The 12,882-nt window shown below is 39.4% G+C and overlaps 1 protein-coding gene across 1 annotated transcript in view; it reads left to right on the forward strand.

Moving 5' to 3' along the window:
- LOC108758039 (bromodomain adjacent to zinc finger domain protein 2B) overlaps positions 1–12,882 on the forward strand; it is a 156,194-nt gene that overhangs the window by 52,367 nt on the left and 90,945 nt on the right. The window contains exon 2 of the mRNA XM_018502777.1: positions 2,249–2,339. The gene's annotated coding sequence lies outside the window, so the exon portion shown is untranslated. The remainder of the gene's footprint in view (positions 1–2,248; positions 2,340–12,882) is intronic.

Here is a 12,882-nt window from a genome sequence, read left to right on the forward strand (position 1 = left end):
CGTGCCGCCTGTCCACCCACAGGCCCGCGAAACCGCTCGTTGCCGTACCACCGAGCCACCCCACGTACCGACTCCCCCATTACCCGGCCGCCTCCGATCCTCGCCCTTCGTCCGCCAACCCCCTGCCAGCCGACCGACTCCTCTTCGCTTTGCGCGACTCTGTGCTCTCTCTCTCTCTCTCTCTCTCTCTCTCTCTCTCTGTCGGTCTCTTCTCTCTTCCGACTGCCGTCCCCGTTGCGGCCCTCGCCCCTTTCCCTCCTACCACTACCTCGCGACGCCCAACGTCACCCCCTTCGGGCAACCAGCACACCCGAAAGCCGTGCGCGGTGGAAACACGACAGGCAGCTCCGCGATTATCTTTTGTCCGATCGTATGTCGCGTGTGTATGCGTGCGAGAGAATGCGAGAGGGGTGAGGGGAATACGGAGAAAAGGATGCGCGAGAGGACAGCAATTTAGAAGCAATATAATAGAACAGAATAGGAGAGAATAGAAATCGTCCTCGATGTTCTCGAAATGTTTTACAAAAGAGAAATAATCAAAACCCGCGTATGTTTAATCCGAACGAATTCGAAAAAAGGCAAGGGGAGAAAAGGATGTGTAATCGAAAAAATTAATTACCATTGTTTCGCTCATTATTTGCGTCATCTCATTACTCATTTACGCTCATTATATTTCATTCCCCCCTGCGATCAAAGGTCTTTAAAACTCGAGGATAGAAAAAGAGGTTTTATAATTTGATTTGAAAGATCCAAATAAGTCCCATTACTGTTCTTTAAATCTACAAAGAGGGGAGGAAGCGGGAGAGATTTCGATATTTATTAACGGACGATTTAGAATCTGGTTTCGATTAGTGGTAGAGATTAGAGATAATGGATAATATGTAACCCTCGATGATCTCTTTTTTTTTTCTACGCTTTACACTCTTCTCGATCGACGGACATCTGTGTTACCGCTGATCTCGACGATACCATCGTATTTTGTGATGCGTATACTTGGAACAGAGGTCTGGAATTTTACGCGTATCCACGAGGTGGGGTGGTAGGAAGCGAGATGCGATATCGAGAGTGGTTTCTAGAGAGGAGAGCGTGCGTAGATCTCTCCGATATTCGCAGGAAAAAGAGACGTGTGCGCGCGGCCGCTTTGTGCTGTCGTCCGTCTGTGCCGAGAACGCCCTTCGGCTAGGGCGAGGTTCCCGCTTTGTAACACCAGTGATTTCGAATCGATCGACCCGCTCCTTATATTTTGCGGGAAATTTTATCAAACGTCGGAGCCGAGCGGGTCGATCGCGAACGGGATACGAAAATTGTCGCACGACCAAAATATAAAATCGTCGCGACTCATTAAGCAGTTCAACTATTAATAGCGCGTGGCTCGTTTTATTTATACGAATTATGAATATTTTAACAATGTATTTTAATTTCGTTACATATATGTGTCAAGTAACGTATCGTCAAGGATTAGAGATCGTTGAGAAAAAATATAATAAAAATAAATATGTCATTTACTGTAATTTTAGAAATATTATATTTTTAGAAATTCACATAAAAGCGTTATAATAAAATAACGAGCGCTTTTTTTCTTCTAACAAGAATTTTAATTCTACTTTTCCAACTATCTACTTGATAATTTGCATAATATGTCGCAGATAACGTCGAGCGTAATTTATATGCTTGCGTGTGTACTACAAAATATTTGTAACCTTTAACCACTGGCACGAAACGAACTAACATCAGTACTCGCTTAGCACTTTCGACGCGCAAAAGCAGTTGCATCTCAATTTAGTATAATTGTATAAGTAAATAATTATATGGATGTGTGAACGTAATCTTGATTTAGGAAAATGGGATACATAGAGTGTTACCGTATTACCATCATGGAAGCAGAACGAAGGCAAACGGAACGAGTAAACATCAGCAGGGTACGGCGCCTCTCATGTACAAGCAATTAAATATTAAAGAGGATTATATTATTATTGAACGTTCCGCATTTAGAAACTAATTTATGCAAACGTTGTAAGCATATCATTATCTCTGTTCCGTCTCTTCGTCTCGATTTTTTTGCAGGAATCTTAACTGCATGATAATATGACACATATTCCGACGACGCGACGCAATCGCGCATCATCCGTCCGTATGATCATACTTCGCATGATGTATACCGTCATCATTATCATCGCAATTACTACACCGCAACGATTACGCGCCATATCTTTCCAGTTCTTACCTTCGATTCTTCTTTCTTTTGCAGGCGAAGTCGAGTAACGATTACAGGATCAGCGCTGACATCGATCTTGCTGCACCAATGGATATGTCGCGATGGGACTTGAGATAGAAAATAGGTACGTGGAAAAATATAATCTCTGCGCTTCGTAAATTATTTATATGATCATAAATGCGATTTGTCAAAGTATGACATTAAGGTGTAAAAAGTTTATGGATTGAAATGACATAATTGACGATTGCACTCTGCGATCACTTTTCATCTCTGTTTTCTGACCACGTATAATACGAAAAAAGAATGTAATAATGAAAAATATGAGAAATATTCTCTCAGTGAATTGAAACGACGTATAAATGACATGCGAAATGCGATTATTACTGTATTATGAGTAAAGTATTATATGATGCTGGAACATGAAAAATATAAAAGAGTAATTCATTAAAAAAAAAAAAGCTAATTTTTTATATGAATGATAAGTAAAACGACATATGTATATTTGCGTTGTTTCATTTGATATTTTTTCGTGCAAAGTTTGAACATTGTAAAATCTTTGTACCGATTTTTTCGTGGCGATGACTACGTGAAGTTGTGGAACCAGAGGCTTTTTATTATCCTCGTTCTTCTCTGCGTTTCATCCTGTGCGTGGCAGACCGGATTCCGGAATTTTGTGGATTTTAAGGGGTGGGGTTATGGTGGACACGTTATCGGTGGCTTTCGAGCCAACGGTGTATTCAATCGAATCGGACCTATATAGTTGTTGCAGCGCTGTTTTATTCTGTCGACAATCTGCATGACGAAAGTAACGAAAATTGATAGTATTTTTAGCGTGATTATTTCTACAATTTTGAATGCTTTGTTTAACTTAAGCTTCTAGAAACTCCAAAAATGACATAAATCGAGGAACATTCAAATTGTAAATTGCTTCTGGCTGTTGATGAAAGAAAAATGGAAAATTAAGCTATTCGATAACAGTTGACATTTCATCTTTTATTATGTGTGTTTAATCTCAATGGCAAAGTAGTCGCGACACCGATTCTTATGATCGTTCTTTACTAATAGAAATTATTAAAATTTGCGATATACAATCGCGACTATTAAATACTTTTTCTAGATTAAATAGAACTAATGTCGATTCGATCGTATATTGTGACAATTTCGAATCTTTTAAATTCACAATCGAGCAATATCTGGTTCACTTGTAAAATTCGCTTGTTATCGATACAATAGTTTTCGGACTGATAACGTGGATATTGGAGTACCTATCGTAGTAGTGTTTTCTATGAAACGAGTGGCATCCGACGTGACGTAAAATTCACATCGTGATGATACAGTCAAACTCTATCTGACGTGCGTATCGAAAGTGTGGTTCGTTCCATGAGTGATGAATGTTTGCAAACATTATTATATAAACATAATGTTATTGTTCATTACGAGAAATTATTAGTTTTATTGAAATAATTTAATGCTTTAATTTGCATATATGTATATATCTATAAAATATGATTGAAACATATTTAAAAATAAAATATAATTTATTGTACGTAACATATTTAAAAAAGAAAAAAAGATTGTACAAATTATATATATATATATATAAAAAAAACAAGATTTCAACAAAAGCATGCTAATTTAAAAAGTCTCGTTACGTATGTATTATTTGGCATAATTGAAATTGTATATCGCGCGGGACGGAGAAAAAATATGATGCACAAATACATTTTTGGTAGATATAATGTTTCATGTTGCACTTGCAAGTCCACGAGGTTTTTTTTTTCGTACATGTGCATCGATTTAAAAAGTTAAAATTTTCTTGCAATAGGTGAAATTTTGCTATGTAGCAATTCTCTCTCTCTCTCTCTCTCTCTCTCTCTCTATTTTTCCCTCTTTTTTGTAGGATATCTATATGTAAAACATACAGTAAAGTTGTTGGTGAAAAATCTTTAAAAAAACTACTAGCTGATGAAACATATTTTTCAAACATCTCCGGGCCACTTTCACATCTTTTTATATTTCGAGTATGTGCATCAACGCGAATCATGCAATTTAGTCATTTTGGAAATAGTTGGCGCGATGCGCGAAACACGTGTATATACTAAAGCTATGAATTTTTTAATTCTTTTGCCTTTGAAGAGTGTGCACGCTAACTAACATTGTAACTGCTGAAATTTTAATTCTCGTCCGATAAGAGTTTCTTGAAAGCATAATACAAGTTTTTTCAACTTGTACAAGTATAGTTGTTTATGTAATCTTTACCATATAGATTAATTGTTGTTTATCAGTAAAACGCAGCTTGTCGTTGGAATTTTTCGGTATTATCTCGTTTTAATTACGCTGTCAGTGATCTTTAGATTCGTGTTTCCTGATAACATTCACGCGATTCGTTCCGGAGACATTTTGTACAAGTGCGCAGCGACAGGCGTGTCGAACTTCGGGCGCGGATCGAATAAATCGTCGAGGATGACGTCAACGGACAATTCTGTCTCTTACTGCACAGCACACGGAGATACGTGCTCGCTGATTGCAGCTTGCGCATGCACGGCACCTTGCACGGCGTTGGCGGCGCGGCGGGCTATGGGAACTCGTCGTCGCGAGTGACTCAACGCCGACGATGATCGAAGCCACCCACGCTTTCTGCTCGCGCCGCGCTGCGTCGAATCGCGTATTACAAAACTCACTCATATTCGACGCGATATCTAGGCCACGCGTCGTCGCGCGTCGCCCGCGCCGTACCTGAGCTCTATACGTGTGAGAACGTTATTCCGCCAGGTGAACAGAGGACGTGAATTTTCTCACGCGTCGTCGCGATGATCGCGCACATTTTCGTTCCTCAATCTCGATGCCATGCCGTCTCCAGGAGGTCTCGAGTTTCCGTATGGAAATGCGCGAACTGTTACTGAAGAATAGCGGTGTAAGCCCGCATTTTCTCATCTTGAGAAACGCTAGAGTTTTGTGGAAGTAACGTAAACTCTCTGGCTTCACTTTATTGCGGTACTCTTTCGTGCCTCTTTTCGTGTAGAGAGAAAACATACATACATATCGAACTTTTTGTCTTTACCCTTCTCTTATCATTATGTGCTTAATTCTTTTTGCGTTTGCAAGAGAATTTATAAACACTTTATACTCTTTATATCTAAACTTCGGTAAGCACATATTCTGTTTTCTTTTTGTATTAAAGCAAATTTACCGGGGCAGACATTTAAACAGGAAAGATAAATTCTCCGCTTTTTATTCTCTGTGTACTTTTTCTGTATCAATATACTACACGCATTATGTAAACACCGATACGAGAGGTATAAATGCGCCGATGCGAGTTATTTTCTTGCTTATCTTGATTCTGATTACTCCAAGATCGATAGCTTTGTTCTTTCGGAAATCGCTTGAGACGAGATCGCATAACAAAGCCGTGGGTGACACGCCATTAATTTAAGAGAACGATAGAATTCTTGCTGCGCTGCTAGAATCGCGTCAGTGCAGGGTGAGAATAGATATATCTCGATAATAGACGATATAGCGTTTCGCTGCCGTTGGACACGTTTGATTTACAGCTTTCGTTCTGCGTTTTTATTTATCCGACATCTATGCAAATTTTATTGTTCTTGCTCTTTGTCCGGTCAGAGCACTCGTTCGGAACTTCTCGCGCGCCGGTGAATAGTTTTAAAAATTCGGACCTCTCGCGAGTATTACCGTATTCCATCGATGCGACGCGAAATGTATCATCGACGACTTGGATTCGCTTTTGGGAATATCCGGAATGAACCATTGCTCGTGCCAAGCCTGTGACTCACAAGATTTCTCGTACAAGCGCGATATGTCGCAAGATGTGACATTCATAAATTCCATTTGAGAAAAAAGAGCCATTTCACTGTGTTAGAAATATAAATGATGATTTATTGACATAGGCGAAAAATATCTGGGTTTTAAAGATTAGAGACATTTATTCCTTTTTCTACTAGAATTTTAAAGAATTAACTTACAGCACTGATATAATTTGCGCACCGTGTAAAAGAATAAAATACATATCTTCCTCTCGTCGTAATTAAATATCTCGTTTCGCCGTAATTGAGAAAAATGAAATAGCAAGTTGAGCCGATTAAAACGGATGTTCTATCTCAGAGCAGGATCACATTAACTTTCAACTACATATATGACGACGGTCGCGAAACCAGCCAGAGCACGTGCCACTTACTAAGGCTATAATATAGAAATATTAAACTTTATCGATGTGCGTTGATAACAAAAGTCCGCTTTCGCGCAGCTTAATTTCATGTTAATTGAAATGTTACTTTTATTGCGCGACAAGTTCGTAAACTGGTAATTTATATCGCCGACTTTTTTTTACGTACCTATTTCGAAAGCCATATCGACAATACTCTGAACGAACATTATCCCCGATAAAAAGTTCTCGCTTCTTCTCGTCTCGTTGCAGTTTCAGCGTTTTACGAATTTACAGATTTACTTTTTAGAATGTTTTATAACTTGCGATTCACTGTTTCACCGCGACACTAAATAAATCTACCACCATGTTCCGTAAAACGTAGCGTTTTGTCGTGGAACACGTGTGCGAGTATAAAGAAAATTTCACAGCCGGTGGTCGTGCGAAATTTATACTTGTGTCCGAGTATGGCCGGGACAACGTGTACAGAAATTTAGGCCATAAAGGGTTAATTGGTGACACGCCGCGCGCGTGCGGCGCATTTACTACGTGCCACCACGTGGCGATGCATTCTCGAGCGTTAATCCCCTTCGCGCTTCTCAACATCGGAGGTGGACAAGTACTCCATAATGACGGGGCGAATTGAGTTCAAAGTTTCTCAATCGGGAGTAACTTGCGCATTGACTTCAATAGTTACACTCTCGAGTTTCAAAATGGCTAAAATGGATATGCTTCGATAACCGGGAATGACGTGACGAAATAGAAATAACAATATCGATCTCTTTTATCTGGGCAAACATTTTATTTTTACTTTAGTAACATTATGTACACTAAATGCGTCTTAAGTGTATTAAAGACATTGTCGCTTGGAAAGAAATTGTCCATTTTTTAAATATTTTCTACACGGATAATACGATTTTGCTGTAATATCTAAAAATTTATCTAGATATTACAGATCTAAAAATAATTTTGTTAGACCATCAAAATATGTAGAATGCTCAAACTAACGATAAGTTATTAAAACGTCAAAACTTTTTGCAGCATTGTTTACCACGCTTGAGGTTCCTACATAATTATTTTGATAGTCCAACAAAATGATTTTCAGATCTATATCTAATTAAATTTTAAATACTTGAGCAAAATCGTTCTTTTCGTGTACCTTCACTTTTGTTTGTCTTTAATCCTTAAATCTTTAAGTGCATAAATAGGATGATAAATCACATCGCATTAACAATATGCTTGTCGTAATGCACATAACAGAGCAGTTAGTTCCGCTCGATCGAACGAGTATTGAATCGCTTAATCTCGTTGAAGTACTTCACCGATTTACTTCGAAGCATCCGAATACTCAACTCCGAACACAAACCTTAGCTGCTTGTGGATTAACGTAGTTTATCTGTTATGACATCAGTAACTCGAATCTATTTGAATATCGATTTATCCAAAAATATCAGTTAACTCTAAAGTCTTTCTCTTGAATTTTGGACAAGACATATTTTCAGACATATTTTCCTACCTTTCTATGTGTGAGAATATTTAAGAATATACATTTTTATTGAAATATAATATTACCATATAAAATAATATTCGTGTTTGCATAAACGATAATTACAGTCTTACTGACTTTATAAAATAATCAGGTGATTATGTCTTTAATATACCACACAGTTTGAAACTGAGGCAAACTTTTATATGAAAGAACAAATGTAAATCCTCCTTCCACCGTACACTCTGCTATTTAGCATTCCTTTTTTCAGACATTGTTTCCTTTAAAATGCTTTTTTCGCGCAATGTTAATTCCATTGATTTTAGAAAATTGCTTTAAAATTTCCCGCGATTCCATGCGAAACTAAAAATCCGAAAGAGGCATTGAGACCGATATAATTTCGATCAGTTTAAAGAGAGATTTCGATGGTATTGGCACTTAAAACATCATCACCACGTCTATACTCGGCAATAGCGGAGGCGCGACGATTGGCATAAAACGATCCATTTTTCGCTACCCGGCAGAGCGTAGAGAATTGAACTCGTTGAAATTACATCGGTTCGAATCCTGGTTGAACGAAATTTCGATTACTCGCGTCCGCTGGACCGCGTGACGGTCTCGATTCCGTCGTGAACTCGTAGCGAGCAAAAGAGGCGCCCTCGCCGCCGCTCGCGCCGGCGTCTCCGCCGGAAATTATGCCAGAGCTCTCGGTTTCTTCTCTCGCGTTCTTGGTGTAAACGGACGGCGAGGTAACGCCGGGTTTAGTCCGCTGCCGCCGCCGCCGCCACCGCCACCGCCGTCGTCCATGGTAGTGTGGTGGAACACGCCCCCAGGAACTGCGTTTCTCGTGGGCGACGGCCTGAAATATCGAGCGCCTTGCCCACGTACACACGCGAAAACGATGGAACCCGGACGACGGTCGAGAAAGAGCGTGGAGCGCGCGGCAAGAGAGACGAGGAGGGAATAGACGAGACGGAAAGAACGTATGAGAGAGAGAGGGGAAGTTAGAGACACGGGGGAGGGAGGAGACCGGTACTCGGAGAGAAGTGAGACAAGGAGAAAGAACGATCGAGAGGTTTCGAGAGATAATTTTCTGCCTTCCCGGCTTGTGTGCGTGGCCGGAGCTATGCGCTCTCTAGACGAATTCTGGATTCAACTGTGCCAAGCCGGAGAGCCGATCCGAGCCTCTGGCCAGGCCAAATCAAGCCAAACGAACTGAACGCGTTTATACGTGGGCTTTAAACGACCTGGAAATGACACGAAACGCCCGCGTTTCGTCTCGCCGCGAGTTATCGCGTCGCATTTTTCCGTCGCCCGCGCGACGATATTAACTTTCGAGCTTTTAGCACGAGCGCCGCATAAATTTTCATTATTTTTACCGAGAGTCTAACTAAAGATCGCGCATTACAGACAAATAGCTGCAACGTCGTTTGGCTAATGTAATCCATTATAGCGTTTAATTTGCTTCCTATTAGTGATCAACCGAGTAACCGTTTAATTACAGTCGATTTTATATCGATAAACCTGTGTACATCGATGAAGCGACAGTATCCTGTAGCGTTCATTATCGATGATCACGCCAGAATAGATATCTTCTTAAGCATTTATTACATCATACACTTGTTAAATTTTACTCAGTAATATATTTGACAACAAAATTTGAAACCTAATTATTTTTCTTTTTTTTTATGCCATCTCGTCTTTCTTTGATCATCAAGTAGATATAAATGAAAACAGCACCCCACACATAGTTTCTTAAAAATCTTATTCTGAAAAAAGAAAATAAATATTGCCCAAAAGTCCTTAAAGTTCATTGTTTATATTTTCCATTATCTCATAAAATTTGTTAGGGGTATTCTAACTCCACCTATTTACTTAAAGGTTAATCGTAGCAATTTTTTACGACTTATTTTTACAAGTTATTTATTTAAATTGTAGCGACGAGTATTCCATATTTGAAATTAAAGGGTATTATGTATGATCGCTATTGTAACGTAGACAGTGATTCGTTATGTATTCCGCACATATACTTGTCTTGATTATACAAAAGGATTAATTTTCCATATTAATAGCCTACAGCGTTACGTAAGGAGATCCCAGATCCGTCAGTCTCAAATACGTGGGCTTTATAACTTCCGATGCTGATGTGTATTCGGCGATAGTTCCGACACGTTAAGTCCTGCTATATTAGATACCTATATATGTCGAGTGCGTGCACTCTCAAGAATTATGCACATCCGCGACGTACGGCAACTTTCGCATAGAATATCAAATACAAAGTATATTTAACGTTCCGCGCAATGAGCGCGACAAATTATCCCAGTAATCGCTGAGTTCTATGAAACCTGAGAGACTCGTGCTAATTATATCGATTTACACAAACTCGCTCATCTAAATATTTTGATATCAAACTTTTACCGTCATCTGAATCTACTTAAATAGTAAATATCTACACAATAATTATGTTTATTCAAAACTGTAAAAATACAGATGTACTAGCGGGAGAAATATAAATTTGCTGGCGGTGCACAATTTTCTGAAATCTTAAAATCAATATTACAATAATTAATATTGACTTAATATTGTATAACATGTCCTCTTAAACTATCAAAATGTCAGAGTACTAATATATTAACGAATTTCTCCTCTTTTCTTCCGTCCTCTTCTCCCTTCGTCCATAGCGAGGTCATACAAACCGCAATTCGGCGATGCGTAGAACGCGAAGCCACATAGCGATGGGAGAAGGAAGCAAGCGATGGGTGTAAGAGCAGGGAGGAAAGAAGAGAAAAGCGAAGCAAGGTAGAGAGAGAGAGAGAGAGAGAAAGAGGACGCGATTCTTTTGAGCCTCGGCCAAGTTTTGCGGCCTGTCGGTCGGCCGGCCGGCTAGTGGAATCCAGTTGCAGGCATCGCAGGCGATTTCTCGTCTCTGCGTCTCTTAACGTACCGGCGCCGCGGCCGCGGCGGTGCGTGTCAGCGCGAACGCACGTGTGATGCAAGTGTGCGTGTCGATGGACGTACATGAAAGCGGTGAGACGTGAAAGGAGAGGAGGAAGGACTGAGAAACCGTTCGCGCATTTATTACACGCTCGTCTTATGCTCGCGAAAACGTTCCATTAAACTGAACGTGGATCGACGTGCAGGTGACACACCCGGTGCGCCAGGACGCAGAAATCTCGTTTTCTTTGATCCCTCACTGGTCGAACGAGATAACATTTCGTTCGCTTGTTTTTTTTTTTATGCATTTCCGATTCTCGCATCTCAAGATCTCGGGGATTACGTAAACTGAATATCGAAAAAACTTTGATGCGACTTTATTGAAAGACAAACTCCAATAATCCTCTTCTATAAATATTACGAATGAGTTTTAGATATTTATACACATACATATATATATGTATATGTATACCTATACGGGGTTGTCACAAAACTGAAGGTTTGAGAAATCGGGGAAAAGTCAGGGAATTTTGCAAGCTTTCTAAAAAATAAAAAAATTTTTTGCCATAATTTACATCGCTACGTAAAATTGATCTCTTAACAAAGTATTTAACGGTTCCCAAATCGGGACGAAAATACCAGAATTTTAAAAATATTATTGAAGTCGGGGAAAATTATGAAATTTTTGTTCAACTATCAATTCGATCTAATTATAGGTAACCGCAAATTGTTACGTTATGATCGTCTGACATTACATTATCGTCTGTAAACAAACGAAGGAGATTAGCTTACAACTGGAACTACAATAAACATTTTTGGTGCGCACTAAAGTCTTTTCGCGTTACGCATTGTGTGTTTTTAGCTATAAGCGTATTTCGGAATGCAATGAACGCGCAGCGTAGAATTTCGTGCCTTCGTTATTTCAAATTGGATAACGCGCAGTGATGCAGTATAGGCCGACACGGGCATAGATATGTTATGTGTTATTCTTGCAACGCGCGTTTGCGTTTTCCGACGTATTGACTGCTGCGATGAACACCGGCGTTGCGATCACGCGCGCGCTATGTGCTGCAGAGTGACACACCGGAAAATTCTTTGATGACGTTTGACGAATTTGGAATTGATTCTTGATTTTTAAAAATCAAATTGAAATATGAAACTTGGAATTAGATTTAGAATTGGCGAATTATAGTTAAAGAGTCGTACTTAAATTAATGAAGTAGAACGGCCGAAGAGATTAGTCTCGAGTGAACTGAAATAAAAATGCAATTTAGCACTTATTGAAATATTTAACGCTTGAAAACGACAAGATCCTGTTGAGAATTCTCAACGAAGAATTCACTCGAAATCTGTCATTAAAATACTTTCAGTAGGATACCCTGTGTATCGAGTAAACCCTGTCGGAAATATTTAACGCTTTGGGTGCTTCGAATATTCGAATAATCAGTGAGAGCGGATGCGAGCACGTTGCGAACGGTGAATAGCACGAATATTACGGATAGCGGAAATACGGGAAACACGGCGCCGATTTCAACCAACTTTTTCTACCTTTTGCAAACTGCGTGGAAAAACTTTTCCTTCGCGTGTCTTCTCTGCCTGCATAGAGTATTTTAGTTTGAAATATTAGCAATATAGAGCAATGAAACAAAAACAGATATCTTTACGAGCGCTTCAAATTAAACTGACACTTCGTATTGATTGAAAAATTGAAAGTCAATCTTTTATATATCGAATCGTTGAATATTAACATCGACAACCCACACAAGAGTGGGTCATTGAAAATTGATATAGTGCTGGATGTCACGATTAAAACGATATCCCGCGAAAGAGATTTAAGAGATGTTTATCCTGATCGCGCCTCTCACTCTTGTGAAAAGTGAGTGCAACGCTTTGAGTTTAAAAGTGGCTTCTGGCGAAATAAAAGTTATCGCTATATTTTATAATTGCCCACGATTCCCATGAAATTTTCATAACGATAACGACGATTATAAGTATGACCTTAAAACTTGTTCAATTTTCTGATTAAGTCAATTTCTTGCGAAACTTTCTCAAAAGATTAACTTATGGAATGTAAAGTAAGCGAGTTTT

This window comes from Trachymyrmex cornetzi, unplaced genomic scaffold, assembly GCF_001594075.2.
Source record: "Trachymyrmex cornetzi isolate Tcor2-1 unplaced genomic scaffold, Tcor1.1 scaffold15, whole genome shotgun sequence".
NCBI lineage: Eukaryota > Metazoa > Arthropoda > Insecta > Hymenoptera > Formicidae > Trachymyrmex > Trachymyrmex cornetzi.